The sequence below is a fragment of the Manis pentadactyla genome, chromosome 4, assembly GCF_030020395.1.
Source record: "Manis pentadactyla isolate mManPen7 chromosome 4, mManPen7.hap1, whole genome shotgun sequence".
NCBI lineage: Eukaryota > Metazoa > Chordata > Mammalia > Pholidota > Manidae > Manis > Manis pentadactyla.
Genome location: NC_080022.1, coordinates 90,372,251 through 90,383,345, shown reverse-complemented (window position 1 = coordinate 90,383,345; position 11,095 = coordinate 90,372,251). Strand labels below are relative to the sequence as shown.

Sequence of the window (11,095 nt, the reverse complement as noted above, 5' to 3'; positions counted from 1 at the left end):
GTTTACTTAAGATGTTTTTAAGGCAGATACCGTCTTTCACTATCTCTCTTGTATTGTTCTAGCGACCATATAAGGGTGGTTGTAATAAGAATGGAAAGGAAGGTTCAGGACTCTTGCAGATAGCACTTCTTTGGTCCCTATTAATCTAAACATATAATTCTATACTCAGGATAAGCACATTTTTGGTTAGCTTTAAAGTCAACCAAGAGGGAAGTAGCAGTAATTGCAATGTGAAAACCAAGAGAAAGAAAACTTTTGCTTCTACTGGGGATGACACAGCAGACTGAAGGATACTTTCCATGCGTCAAACTGTATGTAAAATGCCGTTCGAGGCTAGCTGTAGTGGCCGAAAAGCACTAAGCAGGCTGAGTTAGTAAAAGAGGTGTCTGTCTCAACAATAAGCTAGCAGTGTCAGCAATGAACAATGAGATAGCTACGAGTGGGGGACAGCAGAAGAAACCCATGAGTTCCCCGCCTCTGAATACATCCTAGGCATAAACTTGTACACATCTGTAATTGAGCTGTTGTCTCCAGATAAGAAAGTTCTAGAGCCACTACTCTTTATTTTTGAACAAATAAAATTCTTCTATCTGGGAAAGTTTTATTTTTCAAAGAGAAAACTAACAGAATGGGACCAGCTAAGTCAACCCTGACTATCTCTGAGAGAAAAGATGAACCAGGCTGTCGGGTCTCAAATCAAAGTTTGTGTGAATAACGTGAACATCAGGATGGGCAGGCGTCATCTTCCAAGGGAAATATTCTGAGGGTCCGTCAGCATAAATCCATCAGTAAGTTTATAGTAGACTATCGTGAAATCAGACTCCACTATGGCCAGAGTAAAAGACTGGCAAGTCTGGATCACCTTGCAATTTTTGAGATGCTTTCAGGATCTCCCTTATCCTGTTATGACTGAGGGAAGCACTGACGGCTGTAGTCACCACAGTCTGTAACCCTTCTCCTTCTGTCTTAGTACCAACAAGGCAGATGAGCTGGAGGTCTGGTAAGCCCACGCAGTTTACTTCATGCCAACTTTCACTCTCCATGAGATCCAGGTAAACCAAGAATGCTATATAAACTTGGGTGGCATCTCCTATATCTAATTCCATCATTTCTAAATACGTAGGGTGGGTGACCATCCAGGCGTCCTCGGCGACCCATGAGTGCGCGCCACCGCCGCTGCTGGCGCCGCCCGGGCCCAGGCCGCTGCAGCCGTGGGTGGGCCCGGAATCGCCGCTCTCCTCCATGCTGGCCGGGGCGGCGCGCGGGTGGTGCATCGTGCCCTTCTAGGTATTTTTTATAGACCTTATTGTAATTGATATCAGTGTTTTATTATTTAAAATAACTGAGATACTTTTTTTATTTTGATAACTAAGAATACTTATCTTATTAGGGCATAGTAAAATGGTTAATTTTTTTAAAATAAGAATTTTCCTCATCAAAAAGTATTGTAATTACTATGCCTTCAATTCTATGTTTTGGCCGCATTCTGCCTCTGAAGACTGCTTTTCAGCATCATCACCAGGCTTTTTAAATTTTGAATCTTTGTTAAGTCTTGTGAAATTATTACATTCTCTTTTGCAGTGTTCTTTTGTGATCGCTTTTGGCCTAAACTCTTCTTGTGTATGTGGAAAGAAAGGAGTTGTAAAGGTTGGCCATCCATCCATTGACTCCCTTTGTGAAGGATGATGGGACACTTCCTTGTCTAATCTTCTCTTGACATGAGAGGTAACCTTGGATAAATACACCATTGATATTTTCTAGGAGTCTGAATTCAGTATTATTTATTATACATAAACCCAGAATCTGTATACTTACAATGCATAGCTCTCTATAAAGAGACGTGAATGTTACACACTGCTTAGGGTATAAAATTGAGATTTTTCATAACATAAAAACTTGCCACTTTTGATGCAGTAACTCACATAGTTCATTGAAAAAACTCATCTTTTCTGGGACAAAGAACATTTAATGAATGCAAGAAAATGTCTTCTGTGTTTTCCAGTTTCTTCACAGCTCTGTCTTAGTCCCTTGATTGTTTCAATCCTTCAAATCATAAATCATTAGTAAACCTGTGGTAAGAAAAAAAAAACAAGCAACAAGTTAAATTTAAAATTTAAACCCTTGATAAGTTTAAACAACATTATAACCTCTTGAAAATGGCAAGCTGTGATTGCAGCCCCTCCTTAGGAATTTTGTTTTTATATAACCACTTCTATAAAGAACCACTTTTATACAATGCTGTATAGATATTTAGAACAAAACTTCATATATTAATTTGTATAATTTAAATTAGCCCAAAATAGCTGTTTAGTGAGAAATGTACCTGAAAACCTACGGCCAGAGTAAATGCTGCAATAGAAGATGCACTTTAACAATGGTCTTCTTCAATTAAAGTGATAGTAAAAATAATCACCACTTATATTTAAAATCATAAAGGAAGGTATGCAATTTTTATGTTTAAATTTAGCCATCAATTTAAATAGAAAGTATGGTCAGTTACTAATTTATGCTAAAATAGCACTTTTTATGTCTTGATCATGCATTTGCCATGAGTGGATTATACGTATTTGAAGGTGGAAGGCTCTTGCCTGCCTTCAGCTTATTAAATACATAAAGGTCTTTTCCACTTTAGCCCTTTAGATCTTCTTTTCTTCAGCCACAAATACTTTTCCACTTACCTTCACATAGTTATGAATCAACTTAAATATTATCTCTGACCATTGTAGTTGAAGTATCTTTTCCCTTGCAGTCATTTTCTATGACAATATAGTCTACCTTTATGTGAGTGTTTATTGGACCTGAAATTAACTTATTTATTTAGTTCATAAAATAATTTTTTCTCTGCCTTCACTAAAATGCCACTTCCTAGAAGCTAGAGAGTTTGACTATTTTGCACATAAGCTAATTCCTTAATACCTAGAATAGGTTTAGGCATTCAATAACTAAAATATAAATGAAATGAAATAGAAAAGTGCATATGTTAATTTGTGGAAATTGCCAGAATTCCAGATATTGTCTATTGTAATATGTTTTTGATATAATTATATGATAAACACAAATTTGGCAAAGTAGCCTTATTGAGATGGAATGAATTCCATCTCCAGTGAAAGGTGGCTCCATGTGTATCTGTAGATAATATAAGTGCTCAGTTTTATAATTTGCCAAAGCACCTAAACAAATATTCAGTTCAGACCCCAAATTTTTCACACAAAACTCACAGTCAGATATACCCATTTCATAAAACTGTTACATCATTTACAATCCATTGACTGCATGTTTACTTCATTTGCCAGCTGTTTTTATCCCTCGGTAGATGTTAGAGTTAACTGTGAACCTTTTAAGAAAACATAAATATTCATCCCCACCCCCAGGGATTTTGATTCAATATGTCTCATCTACATTTAAAAATTTCACAAGTCATTCTTAAGGATGGTCTTACAATTGAAGGCTACTACACTGAGAGTCATCAACCATGACAAAAAATGACTTACCTTACCTTTTGCAATGTAAGTTATACTAAAACTGGGGAAAGAAAAGAAAAGTAAATGAATGATGAAAGACTCTAAATTAGCTAGTTCACACAGTTAATTTTAGTTCTTATATGATTTTGCATGGCTATTATTATTTTTTATTGAAGTATTATTGATATGCAATCTTATTTTGGTTTCAAATATACAACACAGTGGTTCAGCAGTTACCCATATTATTAAATCCTCACCCCCACTATTGCACTTAATATCTGTCAACATAGGAAAATGTTACAGAATCACTAGTTATATTCTCCATGCTGTACTACTATCCCTGTGATTTGTACTAAGTAGAAAATACTTGGGAGTTAGTGCCTTGAAGGAGAGAAGAGAGAAAAAAGAAAAGAACATATCACAGAACTGACAGGAATTAATGAATGCTTCTCATTAACAAATACATTTCTTACTTTTCCTTCTAGTAAACTCACAGTTTCCAAAATTTGTTTTAAAAAACGTTGAGCTAATTTCTTCCTTGATAATAAAACCCTGCTGTTTTCCCAGTTAATTTACTCAGTTCTTTTATAATGAAGGCCAGGAGGCCCTGTCTTTTAAATTTATTTCTATCTGCAAGTTCTGTAATTTCAGAAAGGTACTTAAAACACAGGGAAAGCTTGCTTATTCATTCATTTACTTCAACTTAGCCTAAAGGAGTAATCTTATTATTCTTACTTATCTAAAATGCAATTAATATTAAGTATACTGAGACATATAATGAGATTTGGCTCAATTTTCCTACATTTTCACCCCCAAAAATCTCACTTGGGGAAATTCACTTATGCAAATTTATTAAGTTGTTTTCCATTCCCAACCTGACCTATTATGCTCTAACTGCAGGCCAATATTTCATTCCCCCTAGAATGCACACACAGAAACCTTACAATTGTATCATGTTAAATTTCCATACACTCAAAATTATAGCTCTATCCAACTCTTTTTTAAAATCTGAATTCACCAAGATTGAAGGAGGGGAATGTGAAATTAGAAAGAAAAAAGTAACCAAGATGTACAGCATTTTAGTAAATTTTACTGAGTCAAAATAATTCTGTGCATTCAAGTTGGTCTATTCCGATCCCATATATGTGTAAACATAGATTATTCCCATTCTGTTATTCTCTTATGATCCAAAATACTTTTAGCTTTTATATTTTGTTTTAGAAATATTAATTCATTTCCTATAAAAAGTTTCAAAATGTTTACTCTTTTTTCTTCAGGATTATCCTTACTAACTTCAGTTCAATTCATTGCAACAAAAAATTATTGTCCCTTTCTGTGTACCTGACAATATATTATTTGATTAGGATGCAATGATGAATATAAGGAAGTCTCTGTCCCAAAGAAACTTGCATTCTATTGAGAAATATTACAAACATATTAATTCAGTTCAATATAGTAAAAGAAAGTTACATGCTATTTCTATATAAATGCAAAGGCAAAGAAGTTACTTTTTAAAATGAGAATGAGAAAGAAAAGGGAGCAAAAAGGTAAAAGTAGACTTCTGGTAAAAGCACACATTTTAATGGGGAAGAAAAGGGCAAAGAGCTCACAAGCAGGCATAGAATAAGTAATCGAGAAAGGATGAGTAAGAAGAGAAAAATGCTGTAAGAGTGAATAAGGAAAGAACTTGAATGAAGGAGGCATAGCTCAATAGCATCAAATATTATTATAGGGAATCTCAGCCAGAAATGGACTTAACTGTTCATAGGTTATGACAATATGAATGCTACTAATAACTCTGTACTGAAGAACTGCCTCCCAAATGGTGGAGGCACCATTTTGTTCTAAGGATCCATATGTCCTCTGCAGAGGCCAAAAGGCAATTTGAGTGCAGATGAGTAGCATCACCACACTTGCATAGTTTATATCCTTGAGCATGGCACTAATCTCTGCAACCCCTCCAGAAAAGTTGTATTGCTAGGTTTACTGTTTTTGGATGTAGAGTCAGTGGCTTCTATTTGTCCTTTCCCAACATAATAGCCCTCACTTCACAGGTCAGGAAACCTGTGTGGAGATTCTGCCAGTGACTAAGGATGTCTATTCCAATTATGCATTCTGGAACTAGGGAAATAACACAAGATAGGTTCAGGGATCCATGGGACCCACTGTGAGACAGACCTGGGCTAAAACTCCATTGCTCACTTGACCTCCATAAATCCCTATTCTGATTTTAGGGCCACAGTGATGCTTTGGATCTCCTGGAATCAATGTCAATTCAGAGCCAGTGTCAAATAGTTGCTGAAAGATCTGATCATTTCCTGTTTCCCAGTGCATCAGCACCCTGGTTAAAGGCCATAGATTTCTCTGGAGAAGGCTGGGAGAAAGATTAAGAGTATGAATTTTTGGCAGTGTGCTGGGGCTTTTCCTCAAAGAAGACCCAGCCTCCCTCTCATTCAAGGAACCCTAAGTCTGTAACTGGCTGAAGTCTGGGAATTAACTGAGGGGCCATGACCCTGTTTTTATGATTCAGATTAGACTTTTCACTTGACCTAGAACCTTTCTGGTTTCTATAGATCAAGTAACAATTTAGTAGGCTTCCTATGTATTTCACTTCTAGAAACACCATGATCAACTAACATCATAGGTCTGCACTAGTCAGGCTGTTCTGAGTACTGCTTTGACTCTGCTGTCCCTTAAAGTAACCCTTCACATTTTGCCTTTGGTGGTTAAATGCCATCACTTAGCCCCTGTCACCCAGGATTCAATTGCTTCCATTTAAGTTGCTCAGTTCAGTGTCTGTAGTTCCGATTATGATATCACCTTCCAGAAAAGAGCCATCACACAGCTCTTTAAGGATTCTGGGGCTTCTTTCAAAACTTATTTCTCAGAATTGTATGAAAGTTATGTCCTCTGGATTCTGCCAGTGTAGATGAGAAAATCTTAAGTGACAAATCTACTCAAACATTCTATCTCCCTAAGCCTCTGAATCTCTTCCTCAGGTGTTGCATTTCTAACTCTCTTACTATGGGCCAGCTTTTGGTCCATATTTAAGCCAACCAACTCAGTTCATTAGAGTCCTTCGTGACTCCTTGAGCAATCACATTAAATTCAAAATCTCTGCTTAGTGAGCCCATATCAGTAAATTCTACCTGGTGCAAATTTATGTGCTTTCCACCATTACCCTACACTCTTAGCATGCATTCTTACACAGTTTCTATGGATTTCTGTCTGTATAAATTTGAAAACTCCAAGTAGTTATTTTGTAATATAGTGTACCTCTCATGGGTCGCATTTTGTACCTTATCTTATGAGGCCTGCAGGGACTTAAGTCTAGTTACAAAGTGGGTTGATAGGAGTGAGTCCTGTGGAGAATCAGTATTATCTTGCAGAGTATGTAACTGAGGGGATTGAATTACAGGTTCCTCAGCAATGTCAAGTTAATCCACTCAGAAAAGGGTAGGGAAGTACTCTCATGGGAGGGTTGGGAGGCCTGTTCCACTGGCAAGGAAAACTCATCAGAACTTAGGGATTCAGTGTCTCCATGTGTGTCTTCCCACATGTCCCTACTCCCAATTTCAAGATCCTATTCCTTCCCAATCAATGTCCTCACTTTAATAGTGGACATACTGCAAATCTGGGATTCAACTTGCTTTGCAATTCAGTCAGTCCAGAATGAGATTGGATTTTCAGCAATCTCAGACCTTTGGCTACAAGAGACAAGGGTCTCCTTGAGGTCACACATAGATTACAGTTCATTAATGTGAGGTATAAGATGGGAATTCAAACCCCTGAGCTCACCCTTTTTTTTCTCTGCTTTGCCAGAGACAATAGGAGAAATCAGTCAACCTTAATATGTTTGTTAATTTGACAAAAATGTTCAAGAACATCATGTATTCAGTCACTCAGATCCTGGTTAATTAGGAATATACAATGGTGATATTTTGTGTATTTCTATTGTCAGATTATGCCATAAACTATCAGTGCTCTATTCACTATTGTAAATAGAGTCATTAGCATCTTTAAATCTAATCTGATTAGAGGGCAAATTCTGGAAACCCCAGAAGCAATTCAGAAAGCTCATTCTTGAAATTCTGTTCTTCCAGAACCATCTTAGGTAACAAAATGGGTATTAATCATAGTTCTCCTCATAACATGACCAATAGGATGTATGTTTCTTTCAATCTCTCTCTTCCTATATGTATGAAGAGAAAGAGAGACACAGAGAGATTTTATTATATATAGATATATGATATATATATAAATATATAAACTATACAAATATATAAATATATCAAAAGCATATAAATATAAAATTGTCTCATGCATGCAATTACAGAGCTGAGAAGTTCCAATATCTTGACAGCAAACTGAAGATAGACGATTGTTGATGTTTGAGTTTGAGGACCTGAAAACCAAGAAAGTTAAAGATATAAATTCCTGTCTGAAAGCTGGCAAGCCTATGGTCCAAGAAGAAAGATGCTTCAGTCTAAGTCTGAAGGCCATAACAGACCAATGTCATGGCTCACCAATCAGGCAGGAGGAGTTGACTCTTACTTAGCCCTTTTGCTTTATTTAGATCTTCTGTTGATTGAATGGGACCCCCACATTAGGGGTGGTTTTACTCAGGCTGCTTTACTGCTTTACTCAGGCTAAGATTCATATTTTAATCTCTTCTAGAATCACTCTCACAGACACACTCAGAATAATGTTAGGCCAAATGTCTGGACATACTGTGATACATTCAAGTTGACACATCAAATTAATCATCACAAATAATAAAATATGAATTTGCTTAATTTCAAATAAAAATAGTCATGAGCTATTCAACAATTCCTTTTTGTACCCCAATAAAACATCTTACATAACTGCAATCTAGAAATTACTACACTATGCTAAGCTACTGTTAAAAAAATTCCCAAAATAGAGACTACAGCAATGTTATTGATGAAGTAGGAATTAGAGAAACTGAGAAAAATAGTAATTGGAAATTAGTAGAAATTATCTACTTTAAAATAGCCCTGAAAGCACATAACACAAAAAATGTCATGTTTCCTCACTGTATGAAGGAAGACATAATGATATGATGAATTTTTCATAAATAATAAAAATAAATAATTATATTAGAAGGTGTATAGAGTATAGAACTCTATGATAGTTTAAAAAATCTAGATTACAAAGTTTGGACAATAATCTGACCTAAAGAAAAAGGGTAAGGAATTCTAATTACTTGAAAAAACTGGTACCAGAAATGCTAGGTACCTTAAATGAATCTCATTATTCATGTTTGGGCGAATTCCTTTAAACAATTAAGTCTTATTAATTAAGATGTCATTGAGCAGAGAAGAACAAAGTAAGTTAAAGGCAGTGGGGTAAGTGGATAAAAATCTAGGCAAAGGAGTACCAAAATAAATAAAATGGAAAACATAAAGTAAAAGAGAACTCAAAAGAGATCATTTATATGTATATAGTTTAGAGTAAACAGGAAATAATAAGACTTTCAGACAAAGCATTAATGCAATTATCCTTAATCTTTAATTGTAACCGATATTTGACCCACCATGTACTGATTTGAGGAGAAAATTACACTAATATTGTGGAACACATTATTTTTGGCCTTCATCATATTTTTATTCCAGAAAGTGAGATAATTAAAAAATTATATATAAGCACATGCATCATTAGAAGACAAATATAATTAGGCTATATTGGTAGTAGTAGTGAGTACTGAGAATATTAATTTGAGAGGGAGTTAATTTGTGAAAAGGAAATTCTTTAAGATTGGGAGAATTATAGGATATCAAGCTGAGAAGAGGGGCAGAAATTATAGTGTAAGAATATAAATCTGTATAAAACTGAGTCAGCTGATTATATGAGACAAATCATTATTAACAAATCTATATGTCCAACATACAGTTTAGGCTAAAATTTTAGGAAGAAAGATTACTTTGGAACTGCCACCATAAATTATACTTTAAGATAAAGTAGAAGTAAATGCACCCAGGGAGTTTGCAAACCATGACACAGGGAAGAGGACAATCGAGGTAGAGCCCAGCAGATTTCCTGAGTTACAGATGGAGATGAGAGTCTGGAGAGTCCATGGAAGCTAGAATTTCTAGGATTGAATACCAGAGAAGACAAAGCTGCCCACAGAGAGGAGCCCAAAGACCTGAAGAGAGTCTTCTTGATTATCAGCAAAGTGCTGATCAACACACACATATAAAGAAACTACCTCAGGCCAAGAAATGAACCAATAAATGGATTAGGGGAACAGTGCCTGTCCCCATAAGCCAGCTTAGAACATTTTAGCATTCACAAAATTTAGTAAAGAATTCAAGGCAGTGTTGCCTCATTACTGAAGAATAATTATCCAGAGACTAAGCACTGTTCTGGTCCCAACTAACAAAATTTAGGTTTTGTATATCCAAAGAATGAGAATGTTTCCAAGTAATTAACTGCACCATAAAACAAAGCTCATGAAGATGTATAAGAATAAAAAACTGTCCAGAAACCAAGGTAAAGAGAAAGTGTCTACCATCTAATCAAAGATTACCAGGCATGAAAAGAGGTGCGATTAAAAAGGCCCATATGAAGAGAAAAATCAATCAATCAAAACAAACTCAACTGACACAGATATCAAATGTTAAAATTAACAAAGAAGGATAGTAAAACAGTGTGGGTAAAACTGCAACATTTCCAGAATCTCTCTCCTGTCTTTAGTGCATCTGCATATCAATAGGTGTTTCCAAGGGGTGGAGAGAGTGGTCCATCTACATATCAATAGGTAATTACAATGGTATGCAAGGGTTTATCTGGACCAGAGAGGTAGGGTGGAGCTCTCTTCTGCTGCAGTCTGGTCAAGGGAGAGACAGGACAACTGCTTGTAAGAAATAACTGGGTTACTTAACTTTATATGTCCCTTTGACTGATTTTGGTTTTAGAGGTATTTTGCACTGGGATTCACAGTTATTACAATTCTTTTCAATATGTTCAGACAGTAAAGCAGAGACTTGTGATACGTAAAAGTAAAACCAAACCAAACTTTTAAGAGATAAAAAATACAGTGTGTGGGATAAAAATTATACTAGATGGGATTAATATCAGGTAGGCAATGCAGAAGAAAAGATGAGAGAGTTTTGTGTACCAGTAGAAACTATCCAACATGAAAATCAGAGAGGAAAGTGAATAATATAAAAAGAATAACTCACCAGTGACTTGTGAGACTACTTCAAGAGGTCTAATGCATTTATATTACAGTTCCTGCATGAAAGGAGAGAGGAGAAAAAAAAAATTTGAATAAGCAGCAACTTATTTTTGCCAAACTTGATAAAAATTATGAACCCACAGATTTAAGAAACTCAATAAAACTCAAGCACAAGAAACATGAAAAAATATACAGGCACATCAGAACCACAAAGCTCATAATCAGTAATAAAGAAAAAAGTTCTTTAATAGAGCAAGAGCAAATGTACAGAGGAAAAGATCAGGATGGCAATAAGTTTCTTACTGGAAACAATGCAATAACATTTTTATTGTACAGATAATGGCATAAGAATTTTAAAGTACAGAAAAAAAATTCAAATAGAATTCTACATGCAGGGAAATATCTTCTAAATGTAAAGACAAAGTAAAGACAT

General features: G+C 35.5%; 1 pseudogene; it reads right to left on the bottom strand.

Moving 5' to 3' along the window:
* Positions 1 to 466: 466 nt before the first annotated feature.
* LOC118908984 (tRNA-splicing endonuclease subunit Sen15-like) lies at positions 467 to 1,254 on the bottom strand (annotated as a pseudogene).
* Between the last annotated feature and the right edge of the window lie 9,841 nt (positions 1,255 to 11,095).